This window comes from Lithobates pipiens, unplaced genomic scaffold (assembly GCF_037356315.1).
Source record: "Lithobates pipiens isolate NorthernLeopardFrog02 unplaced genomic scaffold, aLitPip1_a1.2 Scaffold_8, whole genome shotgun sequence".
Lineage (NCBI taxonomy): Eukaryota > Metazoa > Chordata > Amphibia > Anura > Ranidae > Lithobates > Lithobates pipiens.
Window position 1 is genome coordinate 532572833 of NW_027507903.1, and position 13556 is coordinate 532586388.

At 41.1% G+C, this 13556-nt stretch overlaps 16 non-coding genes across 16 annotated transcripts; all 16 read right to left on the reverse strand.

Annotated features, from left to right (window-relative positions):
* Positions 1-901: 901 nt before the first annotated feature.
* TRNAR-CCU (transfer RNA arginine (anticodon CCU)) lies at positions 902-974 on the reverse strand. Its single transcript has one exon. It is a non-coding gene; the product is annotated as a tRNA-Arg (tRNA).
* A 417-nt stretch (positions 975-1391) lies between these two features.
* Positions 1392-1484, reverse strand: TRNAI-UAU (transfer RNA isoleucine (anticodon UAU)). Its single transcript is given in 2 exon segments — positions 1392-1427; positions 1447-1484. It is a non-coding gene; the product is annotated as a tRNA-Ile (tRNA).
* A 1083-nt stretch (positions 1485-2567) lies between these two features.
* Positions 2568-2640, reverse strand: TRNAR-CCU (transfer RNA arginine (anticodon CCU)). Its single transcript has one exon. It is a non-coding gene; the product is annotated as a tRNA-Arg (tRNA).
* Positions 2641-3057: 417 nt separating this feature from the next.
* On the reverse strand, positions 3058-3150 carry TRNAI-UAU (transfer RNA isoleucine (anticodon UAU)). The gene is given in 2 exon segments: positions 3058-3093; positions 3113-3150. It is a non-coding gene; the product is annotated as a tRNA-Ile (tRNA).
* A 1082-nt stretch (positions 3151-4232) lies between these two features.
* TRNAR-CCU (transfer RNA arginine (anticodon CCU)) lies at positions 4233-4305 on the reverse strand. Its single transcript has one exon. It is a non-coding gene; the product is annotated as a tRNA-Arg (tRNA).
* A 418-nt stretch (positions 4306-4723) lies between these two features.
* TRNAI-UAU (transfer RNA isoleucine (anticodon UAU)) lies at positions 4724-4816 on the reverse strand. Its single transcript is given in 2 exon segments — positions 4724-4759; positions 4779-4816. It is a non-coding gene; the product is annotated as a tRNA-Ile (tRNA).
* A 1083-nt stretch (positions 4817-5899) lies between these two features.
* Positions 5900-5972, reverse strand: TRNAR-CCU (transfer RNA arginine (anticodon CCU)). Its single transcript has one exon. It is a non-coding gene; the product is annotated as a tRNA-Arg (tRNA).
* A 417-nt stretch (positions 5973-6389) lies between these two features.
* TRNAI-UAU (transfer RNA isoleucine (anticodon UAU)) lies at positions 6390-6482 on the reverse strand. The gene is given in 2 exon segments: positions 6390-6425; positions 6445-6482. It is a non-coding gene; the product is annotated as a tRNA-Ile (tRNA).
* A 1081-nt stretch (positions 6483-7563) lies between these two features.
* TRNAR-CCU (transfer RNA arginine (anticodon CCU)) lies at positions 7564-7636 on the reverse strand. Its single transcript has one exon. It is a non-coding gene; the product is annotated as a tRNA-Arg (tRNA).
* A 418-nt stretch (positions 7637-8054) lies between these two features.
* Positions 8055-8147, reverse strand: TRNAI-UAU (transfer RNA isoleucine (anticodon UAU)). Its single transcript is given in 2 exon segments — positions 8055-8090; positions 8110-8147. It is a non-coding gene; the product is annotated as a tRNA-Ile (tRNA).
* Positions 8148-9230: 1083 nt separating this feature from the next.
* Positions 9231-9303, reverse strand: TRNAR-CCU (transfer RNA arginine (anticodon CCU)). Its single transcript has one exon. It is a non-coding gene; the product is annotated as a tRNA-Arg (tRNA).
* A 417-nt stretch (positions 9304-9720) lies between these two features.
* Positions 9721-9813, reverse strand: TRNAI-UAU (transfer RNA isoleucine (anticodon UAU)). Its single transcript is given in 2 exon segments — positions 9721-9756; positions 9776-9813. It is a non-coding gene; the product is annotated as a tRNA-Ile (tRNA).
* Positions 9814-10894: 1081 nt separating this feature from the next.
* TRNAR-CCU (transfer RNA arginine (anticodon CCU)) lies at positions 10895-10967 on the reverse strand. Its single transcript has one exon. It is a non-coding gene; the product is annotated as a tRNA-Arg (tRNA).
* Positions 10968-11384: 417 nt separating this feature from the next.
* On the reverse strand, positions 11385-11477 carry TRNAI-UAU (transfer RNA isoleucine (anticodon UAU)). The gene is given in 2 exon segments: positions 11385-11420; positions 11440-11477. It is a non-coding gene; the product is annotated as a tRNA-Ile (tRNA).
* A 1083-nt stretch (positions 11478-12560) lies between these two features.
* Positions 12561-12633, reverse strand: TRNAR-CCU (transfer RNA arginine (anticodon CCU)). Its single transcript has one exon. It is a non-coding gene; the product is annotated as a tRNA-Arg (tRNA).
* Positions 12634-13050: 417 nt separating this feature from the next.
* TRNAI-UAU (transfer RNA isoleucine (anticodon UAU)) lies at positions 13051-13143 on the reverse strand. The gene is given in 2 exon segments: positions 13051-13086; positions 13106-13143. It is a non-coding gene; the product is annotated as a tRNA-Ile (tRNA).
* Positions 13144-13556: the final 413 nt, after the last annotated feature.

The following is a 13556-nucleotide window of genomic DNA, read 5'->3' on the forward strand; positions in this document are numbered from 1 at the left end:
TGGAGCTCAAGGACAGTATTTAAAAAATAAAAGTAGAACTTTTTTGAAAGAAAAAATGATATTGCAACTGCTATCGTGACGTGTTAGGGATATATTCATGCATGTTTGAAAAGTTACTAAATATCCACTGTAAAGCAAGAAGTGGCAGGTAATACCAAGTACCTTTGGATCAAGGTCCGTTTGTGGGTAAACCCAGATAAAACACAAGAGTTGTTAATACATTTGAAATGCCACTATCCAGCAACTGTGTTGAGCATTTTGATGCTCTATTTTTCAGAAAATCTGCCGATCCACGTCAGATTCTATTTCTGACTGCTTGCGGCAAGAAGACTTCTGAATGTGTCCCAAAGCAGTGGCTATCAGTGTGAATCTCAACAAATGCAACAACACCATGTCATATGAAGCAAAGGAAGCACACCTCTAAGGAGCGATTCTGATTGCTATTCGTATACATGTTGATACATCAGGAAAAACATTTCTGAAACTGGCACAACAAGGACATAAAATGCCTTCCTGCAAATTAAGCTTACCAACGATACTTGTCAGGGTAGCTTTTTTGCTTGAAGATTTTAGGCCACCGGATTTGCATGCCACAATGGGATGTCTGGAGAATGTCGGAGAAAATGCAAAGCTCTTTCCTAATAAAAGCAGCGTTGCCTTTGTGGGGAGTTGAACATATTGTTTGGCAGAAACATTGCAGGAGATTTGGTTTTGGACAAGAGGACTTGTAGCCATCTTGCAGAAGTTTCCATTCAGTTGATAGCATGCTGCTGAACTAATCTGAGTTCTACTAGGAGAAGGCACGCATATTAATTAAGGCAACAGGAAAGGGAACTCCTAAAGGTTTTATTCTAAAGCCTTGCTTTAGATGTGACTTGAAAGAGTCAAGCAAGATCTCAAACACCCCAGATGGGACTCGAACCCACAATCCCTGGCTTAGGAGGCCAGTGCCTTATCCATTAGGCCACTGGGGCTTTCGCTAGATGACAGCAAAGACTTTTTTTTTCTTTCAGAAGGCATCCGTTCTCTTACTTTACAAGGTAAGGGTGGCAAAATCTTTGTTTTTATTTTCCCTTGTAAACTTGCTACAGAATTGCAAGCGGTTTGAGCTACAAAGTCAGAAGAATGAGTTTTCTGAAAGAGAAAAGCCATGTCGCAGCTCTCCACACCTCTTTTCATCAAGTAGAAGGCGCACATTTTCTTTATCTGTTCTGGTCCACAATTTAAAGAATGTGGTCAGTGTAACAGAAAGACAGCTCATTCAAGCACCCTTGAGGAAAGAAACTTGAGTTTCTTTGGGCGCTTATTGCCCTGTTGTAAAGTTCTCAGGCCATAGGGTGCAAGTGCAGATTACATTTTCCATGAATAAAGGCAAAAAGCAAGAAACTGCATGCTCCAGGTGAGGCTCGAACTCACAACCTCGGCATTGCTCAACAGATACTGCCATATAAGTACCGCGCGCTGACCGATTGCGCCACTGGAGCACAGAAGCCATCACGGAAATCCATCACCCATGTCTCCTTGGTTTCAAATAGGCCTTCAAGTAATCCGAAACCTAAAATCGTGCTTATCCCAGACAAAAGAGAATATTTTTTCTCTCATAGCAAGAAATGGTAGCATATAAGTACTCCTAGAAAAAAAAAAAACACTGCCAAATCCACTTGACTGGAGCTCAAGGACAGTATTTAAAAAATAAAAGTAGAACTTTTTTGAAAGAAAAAATGATATTGCAACTGCTATCGTGACGTGTTAGGGATATATTCATGCATGTTTGAAAAGTTACTAAATATCCACTGTAAAGCAAGAAGTGGCAGGTAATACCAAGTACCTTTGGATCAAGGTCCGTTTGTGGGTAAACCCAGATAAAACACAAGAGTTGTTAATACATTTGAAATGCCACTATCCAGCAACTGTGTTGAGCATTTTGATGCTCTATTTTTCAGAAAATCTGCCGATCCACGTCAGATTCTATTTCTGACTGCTTGCGGCAAGAAGACTTCTGAATGTGTCCCAAAGCAGTGGCTATCAGTGTGAATCTCAACAAATGCAACAACACCATGTCATATGAAGCAAAGGAAGCACACCTCTAAGGAGCGATTCTGATTGCTATTCGTATACATGTTGATACATCAGGAAAAACATTTCTGAAACTGGCACAACAAGGACATAAAATGCCTTCCTGCAAATTAAGCTTACCAACGATACTTGTCAGGGTGGCTTTTTTGCTTGAAGATTTTAGGCCACCGGATTTGCATGCCACAATGGGATGTCTGGAGAATGTCTGAGAAAATGCAAAGCTCTTTCCTAATAAAAGCAGCGTTGCCTTTGTGGGGAGTTGAACATATTGTTTGGCAGAAACATTGCAGGAGATTTGGTTTTGGACAAGAGGACTTGTAGCCATCTTGCAGAAGTTTCCATTCAGTTGATAGCATGCTGCTGAACTAATCTGAGTTCTACTAGGAGAAGGCACGCATATTAATTAAGGCAACAGGAAAGGGAACTCCTAAAGGTTTTATTCTAAAGCCTTGCTTTAGATGTGACTTGAAAGAGTCAAGCAAGATCTCAAACACCCCAGATGGGACTCGAACCCACAATCCCTGGCTTAGGAGGCCAGTGCCTTATCCATTAGGCCACTGGGGCTTTCGCTAGATGACAGCAAAGACTTTTTTTTTCATTTAGAAGGCATCCGTTCTCTTACTTTACAAGGTAAGGGTGGCAAAATCTTTGTTTTTATTTTCCCTTGTAAACTTGCTACAGAATTGCAAGCGGTTTGAGCTACAAAGTCAGAAGAATGAGTTTTCTGAAAGAGAAAAGCCATGTCGCAGCTCTCCACACCTCTTTTCATCAAGTAGAAGGCGCACATTTTCTTTATCTGTTCTGGTCCACAATTTAAAGAATGTGGTCAGTGTAACAGAAAGACAGCTCATTCAAGCACCCTTGAGGAAAGAACCTTGAGTTTCTTTGGGCGCTTATTGCCCTGTTGTAAAGTTCTCAGGCCATAGGGTGCAAGTGCAGATTACATTTTCCATGAATAAAGGCAAAAAGCAAGAAACTGCATGCTCCAGGTGAGGCTTGAACTCACAACCTCGGCATTGCTCAACAGATACTGCCATATAAGTACCGCGCGCTGACCGATTGCGCCACTGGAGCACAGAAGCCATCACGGAAATCCATCACCCATGTCTCCTTGGTTTCAAATAGGCCTTCAAGTGATCCGAAACCTAAAATCGTGCTTATCCCAGACAAAAGAGAATATTTTTTCTCTCATAGCAAGAAATGGTAGCATATAAGTACTCCTAGAAAAAAAAAAACACCGCCAAATCCACTTGACTGGAGCTCAAGGACAGTATTCTAAAAATAAAAGTAGAACTTTTTTGAAAGAAAAAATGATATTGCAACTGCTATCGTGACGTGTTAGGGATATATTCATGCATGTTTGAAAAGTTACTAAATATCCACTGTAAAGCAAGAAGTGGCAGGTAATACCAAGTACCTTTGGATCAAGGTCCGTTTGTGGGTAAACCCAGATAAAATACAAGAGTTGTTAATACATTTGAAATGCCACTATCCAGCAACTGTGTTGAGCATTTTGATGCTCTATTTTTCAGAAAATCTGCCGATCCACGTCAGATTCTATTTCTGACTGCTTGCGGCAAGAAGACTTCTGAATGTGTCCCAAAGCAGTGGCTATCAGTGTGAATCTCAACAAATGCAACAACACCATGTCATATGAAGCAAAGGAAGCACACCTCTAAGGAGCGATTCTGATTGCTATTCGTATACATGTTGATACATCAGGAAAAACATTTCTGAAACTGGCACAAAAAGGACATAAAATGCCTTCCTGCAAATTAAGCTTACCAACGATACTTGTCAGGGTGGCTTTTTTGCTTGAAGATTTTAGGCCACCGGATTTGCATGCCACAATGGGATGTCTGGAGAATGTCGGAGAAAATGCAAAGCTCTTTCCTAATAAAAGCAGCGTTTCCTTTGTGGGGAGTTGAACATATTGTTTGGCAGAAACATTGCAGGAGATTTGGTTTTGGACAAGAGGACTTGTAGCCATCTTGCAGAAGTTTCCATTCAGTTGATAGCATGCTGCTGAACTAATCTGAGTTCTACTAGGAGAAGGCACACATATTAATTAAGGCAACAGGAAAGGGAAGTCCTAAAGGTTTTATTCTAAAGCCTTGCTTTAGATGTGACTTGAAAGAGTCAAGCAAGATCTCAAACACCCCAGATGGGACTCGAACCCACAATCCCTGGCTTAGGAGGCCAGTGCCTTATCCATTAGGCCACTGGGGCTTTCGCTAGATGACAGCAAAGACTTTTTTTTTTCTTTCAGAAGGCATCCGTTCTCTTACTTTACAAGGTAAGGGTGGCAAAATCTTTGTTTTTATTTTCCCTTGTAAACTTGCTACAGAATTGCAAGCGGTTTGAGCTACAAAGTCAGAAGAATGAGTTTTCTGAAAGAGAAAAGCCATGTCGCAGCTCTCCACACCTCTTTTCATCAAGTAGAAGGCGCACATTTTCTTTATCTGTTCTGGTCCACAATTTAAAGAATGTGGTCAGTGTAACAGAAAGACAGCTCATTCAAGCACCCTTGAGGAAAGAAACTTGAGTTTCTTTGGGCGCTTATTGCCCTGTTGTAAAGTTCTCAGGCCATAGGGTGCAAGTGCAGATTACATTTTCCATGAATAAAGGCAAAAAGCAAGAAACTGCATGCTCCAGGTGAGGCTCGAACTCACAACCTCGGCATTGCTCAACAGATACTGCCATATAAGTACCGCGCGCTGACCGATTGCGCCACTGGAGCACAGAAGCCGTCAAGGAAATCCATCACCCATGTCTCCTTGGTTTCAAATAGGCCTTCAAGTGATCCGAAACCTAAAATCGTGCTTATCCCAGACAAAAGAGAATATTTTTTCTCTCATAGCAAGAAATGGTAGCATATAAGTACTCCTAGAAAAAAAAAAAACACCGCCAAATCCACTTGACTGGAGCTCAAGGACAGTATTTAAAAAATAAAAGTAGAACTTTTTTGAAAGAAAAAATGATATTGCAACTGCTATCGTGACGTGTTAGGGATATATTCATGCATGTTTGAAAAGTTACTAAATATCCACTGTAAAGCAAGAAGTGGCAGGTAATACCAAGTACCTTTGGATCAAGGTCCGTTTGTGGGTAAACCCAGATAAAACACAAGAGTTGTTAATACATTTGAAATGCCACTATCCAGCAACTGTGTTGAGCATTTTGATGCTCTATTTTTCAGAAAATCTGCCGATCCACGTCAGATTCTATTTCTGACTGCTTGCGGCAAGAAGACTTCTGAATGTGTCCCAAAGCAGTGGCTATCAGTGTGAATCTCAACAAATGCAACAACACCATGTCATATGAAGCAAAGGAAGCACACCTCTAAGGAGCGATTCTGATTGCTATTCGTATACATGTTGATACATCAGGAAAAACATTTCTGAAACTGGCACAAAAAGGACATAAAATGCCTTCCTGCAAATTAAGCTTACCAACGATACTTGTCAGGGTGGGTTTTTTGCTTGAAGATTTTAGGCCACCGGATTTGCATGCCACAATGGGATGTCTGGAGAATGTCGGAGAAAATGCAAAGCTCTTTCCTAATAAAAGCAGCGTTTCCTTTGTGGGGAGTTGAACATATTGTTTGGCAGAAACATTGCAGGAGATTTGGTTTTGGACAAGAGGACTTGTAGCCATCTTGCAGAAGTTTCCATTCAGTTGATAGCATGCTGCTGAACTAATCTGAGTTCTACTAGGAGAAGGCACACATATTAATTAAGGCAACAGGAAAGGGAAGTCCTAAAGGTTTTATTCTAAAGCCTTGCTTTAGATGTGACTTGAAAGAGTCAAGCAAGATCTCAAACACCCCAGATGGGACTCGAACCCACAATCCCTGGCTTAGGAGGCCAGTGCCTTATCCATTAGGCCACTGGGGCTTTCGCTAGATGACAGCAAAGACTTTTTTTTTCATTTAGAAGGCATCCGTTCTCTTACTTTACAAGGTAAGGGTGGCAAAATCTTTGTTTTTATTTTCCCTTGTAAACTTGCTACAGAATTGCAAGCGGTTTGAGCTACAAAGTCAGAAGAATGAGTTTTCTGAAAGAGAAAAGCCATGTCGCAGCTCTCCACACCTCTTTTCATCAAGTAGAAGGCGCACATTTTCTTTATCTGTTCTGGTCCACAATTTAAAGAATGTGGTCAGTGTAACAGAAAGACAGCTCATTCAAGCACCCTTGAGGAAAGAACCTTGAGTTTCTTTGGGCGCTTATTGCCCTGTTGTAAAGTTCTCAGGCCATAGGGTGCAAGTGCAGATTACATTTTCCATGAATAAAGGCAAAAAGCAAGAAACTGCATGCTCCAGGTGAGGCTTGAACTCACAACCTCGGCATTGCTCAACAGATACTGCCATATAAGTACCGCGCGCTGACCGATTGCGCCACTGGAGCACAGAAGCCATCACGGAAATCCATCACCCATGTCTCCTTGGTTTCAAATAGGCCTTCAAGTGATCCGAAACCTAAAATCGTGCTTATCCCAGACAAAAGAGAATATTTTTTCTCTCATAGCAAGAAATGGTAGCATATAAGTACTCCTAGAAAAAAAAAACACCGCCAAATCCACTTGACTGGAGCTCAAGGACAGTATTTAAAAAATAAAAGTAGAACTTTTTTGAAAGAAAAAATGATATTGCAACTGCTATCGTGACGTGTTAGGGATATATTCATGCATGTTTGAAAAGTTACTAAATATCCACTGTAAAGCAAGAAGTGGCAGGTAATACCAAGTACCTTTGGATCAAGGTCCGTTTGTGGGTAAACCCAGATAAAATACAAGAGTTGTTAATACATTTGAAATGCCACTATCCAGCAACTGTGTTGAGCATTTTGATGCTCTATTTTTCAGAAAATCTGCCGATCCACGTCAGATTCTATTTCTGACTGCTTGCGGCAAGAAGACTTCTGAATGTGTCCCAAAGCAGTGGCTATCAGTGTGAATCTCAACAAATGCAACAACACCATGTCATATGAAGCAAAGGAAGCACACCTCTAAGGAGCGATTCTGATTGCTATTCGTATACATGTTGATACATCAGGAAAAACATTTCTGAAACTGGCACAAAAAGGACATAAAATGCCTTCCTGCAAATTAAGCTTACCAACGATACTTGTCAGGGTGGCTTTTTTGCTTGAAGATTTTAGGCCACCGGATTTGCATGCCACAATGGGATGTCTGGAGAATGTCGGAGAAAATGCAAAGCTCTTTCCTAATAAAAGCAGCGTTTCCTTTGTGGGGAGTTGAACATATTGTTTGGCAGAAACATTGCAGGAGATTTGGTTTTGGACAAGAGGACTTGTAGCCATCTTGCAGAAGTTTCCATTCAGTTGATAGCATGCTGCTGAACTAATCTGAGTTCTACTAGGAGAAGGCACACATATTAATTAAGGCAACAGGAAAGGGAAGTCCTAAAGGTTTTATTCTAAAGCCTTGCTTTAGATGTGACTTGAAAGAGTCAAGCAAGATCTCAAACACCCCAGATGGGACTCGAACCCACAATCCCTGGCTTAGGAGGCCAGTGCCTTAGCCATTAGGCCACTGGGGCTTTCGCTAGATGACAGCAAAGACTTTTTTTTTTCTTTCAGAAGGCATCCGTTCTCTTACTTTACAAGGTAAGGGTGGCAAAATCTTTGTTTTTATTTTCCCTTGTAAACTTGCTACAGAATTGCAAGCGGTTTGAGCTACAAAGTCAGAAGAATGAGTTTTCTGAAAGAGAAAAGCCATGTCGCAGCTCTCCACACCTCTTTTCATCAAGTAGAAGGCGCACATTTTCTTTATCTGTTCTGGTCCACAATTTAAAGAATGTGGTCAGTGTAACAGAAAGACAGCTCATTCAAGCACCCTTGAGGAAAGAAACTTGAGTTTCTTTGGGCGCTTATTGCCCTGTTGTAAAGTTCTCAGGCCATAGGGTGCAAGTGCAGATTACATTTTCCATGAATAAAGGCAAAAAGCAAGAAACTGCATGCTCCAGGTGAGGCTCGAACTCACAACCTCGGCATTGCTCAACAGATACTGCCATATAAGTACCGCGCGCTGACCGATTGCGCCACTGGAGCACAGAAGCCGTCAAGGAAATCCATCACCCATGTCTCCTTGGTTTCAAATAGGCCTTCAAGTGATCCGAAACCTAAAATCGTGCTTATCCCAGACAAAAGAGAATATTTTTTCTCTCATAGCAAGAAATGGTAGCATATAAGTACTCCTAGAAAAAAAAAAAACACCGCCAAATCCACTTGACTGGAGCTCAAGGACAGTATTTAAAAAATAAAAGTAGAACTTTTTTGAAAGAAAAAATGATATTGCAACTGCTATCGTGACGTGTTAGGGATATATTCATGCATGTTTGAAAAGTTACTAAATATCCACTGTAAAGCAAGAAGTGGCAGGTAATACCAAGTACCTTTGGATCAAGGTCCGTTTGTGGGTAAACCCAGATAAAACACAAGAGTTGTTAATACATTTGAAATGCCACTATCCAGCAACTGTGTTGAGCATTTTGATGCTCTATTTTTCAGAAAATCTGCCGATCCACGTCAGATTCTATTTCTGACTGCTTGCGGCAAGAAGACTTCTGAATGTGTCCCAAAGCAGTGGCTATCAGTGTGAATCTCAACAAATGCAACAACACCATGTCATATGAAGCAAAGGAAGCACACCTCTAAGGAGCGATTCTGATTGCTATTCGTATACATGTTGATACATCAGGAAAAACATTTCTGAAACTGGCACAAAAAGGACATAAAATGCCTTCCTGCAAATTAAGCTTACCAACGATACTTGTCAGGGTGGGTTTTTTGCTTGAAGATTTTAGGCCACCGGATTTGCATGCCACAATGGGATGTCTGGAGAATGTCGGAGAAAATGCAAAGCTCTTTCCTAATAAAAGCAGCGTTTCCTTTGTGGGGAGTTGAACATATTGTTTGGCAGAAACATTGCAGGAGATTTGGTTTTGGACAAGAGGACTTGTAGCCATCTTGCAGAAGTTTCCATTCAGTTGATAGCATGCTGCTGAACTAATCTGAGTTCTACTAGGAGAAGGCACACATATTAATTAAGGCAACAGGAAAGGGAAGTCCTAAAGGTTTTATTCTAAAGCCTTGCTTTAGATGTGACTTGAAAGAGTCAAGCAAGATCTCAAACACCCCAGATGGGACTCGAACCCACAATCCCTGGCTTAGGAGGCCAGTGCCTTATCCATTAGGCCACTGGGGCTTTCGCTAGATGACAGCAAAGACTTTTTTTTTCATTTAGAAGGCATCCGTTCTCTTACTTTACAAGGTAAGGGTGGCAAAATCTTTGTTTTTATTTTCCCTTGTAAACTTGCTACAGAATTGCAAGCGGTTTGAGCTACAAAGTCAGAAGAATGAGTTTTCTGAAAGAGAAAAGCCATGTCGCAGCTCTCCACACCTCTTTTCATCAAGTAGAAGGCGCACATTTTCTTTATCTGTTCTGGTCCACAATTTAAAGAATGTGGTCAGTGTAACAGAAAGACAGCTCATTCAAGCACCCTTGAGGAAAGAACCTTGAGTTTCTTTGGGCGCTTATTGCCCTGTTGTAAAGTTCTCAGGCCATAGGGTGCAAGTGCAGATTACATTTTCCATGAATAAAGGCAAAAAGCAAGAAACTGCATGCTCCAGGTGAGGCTTGAACTCACAACCTCGGCATTGCTCAACAGATACTGCCATATAAGTACCGCGCGCTGACCGATTGCGCCACTGGAGCACAGAAGCCATCACGGAAATCCATCACCCATGTCTCCTTGGTTTCAAATAGGCCTTCAAGTGATCCGAAACCTAAAATCGTGCTTATCCCAGACAAAAGAGAATATTTTTTCTCTCATAGCAAGAAATGGTAGCATATAAGTACTCCTAGAAAAAAAAAACACCGCCAAATCCACTTGACTGGAGCTCAAGGACAGTATTTAAAAAATAAAAGTAGAACTTTTTTGAAAGAAAAAATGATATTGCAACTGCTATCGTGACGTGTTAGGGATATATTCATGCATGTTTGAAAAGTTACTAAATATCCACTGTAAAGCAAGAAGTGGCAGGTAATACCAAGTACCTTTGGATCAAGGTCCGTTTGTGGGTAAACCCAGATAAAACACAAGAGTTGTTAATACATTTGAAATGCCACTATCCAGCAACTGTGTTGAGCATTTTGATGCTCTATTTTTCAGAAAATCTGCCGATCCACGTCAGATTCTATTTCTGACTGCTTGCGGCAAGAAGACTTCTGAATGTGTCCCAAAGCAGTGGCTATCAGTGTGAATCTCAACAAATGCAACAACACCATGTCATATGAAGCAAAGGAAGCACACCTCTAAGGAGCGATTCTGATTGCTATTCGTATACATGTTGATACATCAGGAAAAACATTTCTGAAACTGGCACAAAAAGGACATAAAATGCCTTCCTGCAAATTAAGCTTACCAACGATACTTGTCAGGGTGGCTTTTTTGCTTGAAGATTTTAGGCCACCGGATTTGCATGCCACAATGGGATGTCTGGAGAATGTCGGAGAAAATGCAAAGCTCTTTCCTAATAAAAGCAGCGTTTCCTTTGTTTGGAGATGAACATATTGTTTGGCAGAAACATTGCAGGAGATTTGGTTTTGGACAAGAGGACTTGTAGCCATCTTGCAGAAGTTTCCATTCAGTTGATAGCATGCTGCTGAACTAATCTGAGTTCTACTAGGAGAAGGCACGCATATTAATTAAGGCAACAGGAAAGGGAAGTCCTAAAGGTTTTATTCTAAAGCCTTGCTTTAGATGTGACTTGAAAGAGTCAAGCAAGATCTCAAACACCCCAGATGGGACTCGAACCCACAATCCCTGGCTTAGGAGGCCAGTGCCTTATCCATTAGGCCACTGGGGCTTTCGCTAGATGACAGCAAAGACTTTTTTTTTCTTTCAGAAGGCATCCGTTCTCTTACTTTACAAGGTAAGGGTGGCAAAATCTTTGTTTTTATTTTCCCTTGTAAACTTGCTACAGAATTGCAAGCGGTTTGAGCTACAAAGTCAGAAGAATGAGTTTTCTGAAAGAGAAAAGCCATGTCGCAGCTCTCCACACCTCTTTTCATCAAGTAGAAGGCGCACATTTTCTTTATCTGTTCTGGTCCACAATTTAAAGAATGTGGTCAGTGTAACAGAAAGACAGCTCATTCAAGCACCCTTGAGGAAAGAACCTTGAGTTTCTTTGGGCGCTTATTGCCCTGTTGTAAAGTTCTCAGGCCATAGGGTGCAAGTGCAGATTACATTTTCCATGAATAAAGGCAAAAAGCAAGAAACTGCATGCTCCAGGTGAGGCTCGAACTCACAACCTCGGCATTGCTCAACAGATACTGCCATATAAGTACCGCGCGCTGACCGATTGCACCACTGGAGCACAGAAGCCATCACGGAAATCCATCACCCATGTCTCCTTGGTTTCAAATAGGCCTTCAAGTGATCCGAAACCTAAAATCGTGCTTATCCCAGACAAAAGAGAATATTTTTTCTCTCATAGCAAGAAATGGTAGCATATAAGTACTCCTAGAAAAAAAAAAAACACTGCCAAATCCACTTGACTGGAGCTCAAGGACAGTATTTAAAAAATAAAAGTAGAACTTTTTTGAAAGAAAAAATGATATTGCAACTGCTATCGTGACGTGTTAGGGATATATTCATGCATGTTTGAAAAGTTACTAAATATCCACTGTAAAGCAAGAAGTGGCAGGTAATACCAAGTACCTTTGGATCAAGGTCCGTTTGTGGGTAAACCCAGATAAAACACAAGAGTTGTTAATACATTTGAAATGCCACTATCCAGCAACTGTGTTGAGCATTTTGATGCTCTATTTTTCAGAAAATCTGCCGATCCACGTCAGATTCTATTTCTGACTGCTTGCGGCAAGAAGACTTCTGAATGTGTCCCAAAGCAGTGGCTATCAGTGTGAATCTCAACAAATGCAACAACACCATGTCATATGAAGCAAAGGAAGCACACCTCTAAGGAGCGATTCTGATTGCTATTCGTATACATGTTGATACATCAGGAAAAACATTTCTGAAACTGGCACAACAAGGACATAAAATGCCTTCCTGCAAATTAAGCTTACCAACGATACTTGTCAGGGTGGCTTTTTTGCTTGAAGATTTTAGGCCACCGGATTTGCATGCCACAATGGGATGTCTGGAGAATGTCGGAGAAAATGCAAAGCTCTTTCCTAATAAAAGCAGCGTTGCCTTTGTGGGGAGTTGAACATATTGTTTGGCAGAAACATTGCAGGAGATTTGGTTTTGGACAAGAGGACTTGTAGCCATCTTGCAGAAGTTTCCATTCAGTTGATAGCATGCTGCTGAACTAATCTGAGTTCTACTAGGAGAAGGCACGTATATTAATTAAGGCAACAGGAAAGGGAACTCCTAAAGGTTTTATTCTAAAGCCTTGCTTTAGATGTGACTTGAAAGAGTCAAGCAAGATCTCAAACACCCCAGATGGGACTCGAACCCACAATCCCTGGCTTAGGAGGCCAGTGCCTTATCCATTAGGCCACTGGGGCTTTCGCTAGATGACAGCAAAGACTTTTTTTTTCTTTCAGAAGGCATCCGTTCTCTTACTTTACAAGGTAAGGGTGGCAAAATCTTTGTTTTTATTTTCCCTTGTAAACTTGCTACAGAATTGCAAGCGGTTTGAGCTACAAAGTCAGAAGAATGAGTTTTCTGAAAGAGAAAAGCCATGTCGCAGCTCTCCACACCTCTTTTCATCAAGTAGAAGGCGCACATTTTCTTTATCTGTTCTGGTCCACAATTTAAAGAATGTGGTCAGTGTAACAGAAAGACAGCTCATTCAAGCACCCTTGAGGAAAGAACCTTGAGTTTCTTTGGGCGCTTATTGCCCTGTTGTAAAGTTCTCAGGCCATAGGGTGCAAGTGCAGATTACATTTTCCATGAATAAAGGCAAAAAGCAAGAAACTGCATGCTCCAGGTGAGGCTCGAACTCACAACCTCGGCATTGCTCAACAGATACTGCCATATAAGTACCGCGCGCTGACCGATTGCACCACTGGAGCACAGAAGCCATCACGGAAATCCATCACCCATGTCTCCTTGGTTTCAAATAGGCCTTCAAGTGATCCGAAACCTAAAATCGTGCTTATCCCAGACAAAAGAGAATATTTTTTCTCTCATAGCAAGAAATGGTAGCATATAAGTACTCCTAGAAAAAAAAAAAACACTGCCAAATCCACTTGACTGGAGCTCAAGGACAGTATTTAAAAAATAAAAGTAGAACTTTTTTGAAAGAAAAAATGATATTGCAACTGCTATCGTGACGTGTTAGGGATATATTCATGCATGTTTGAAAAGTTACTAAATATCCACTGTAAAGCAAGAAGTGGCAGGTAATACCAAGTACCTTTGGATCAAGGTCCGTTTGTGGGTAAACCCAGATAAAACACAAGAGTTGTTAATACATTTGAAATGC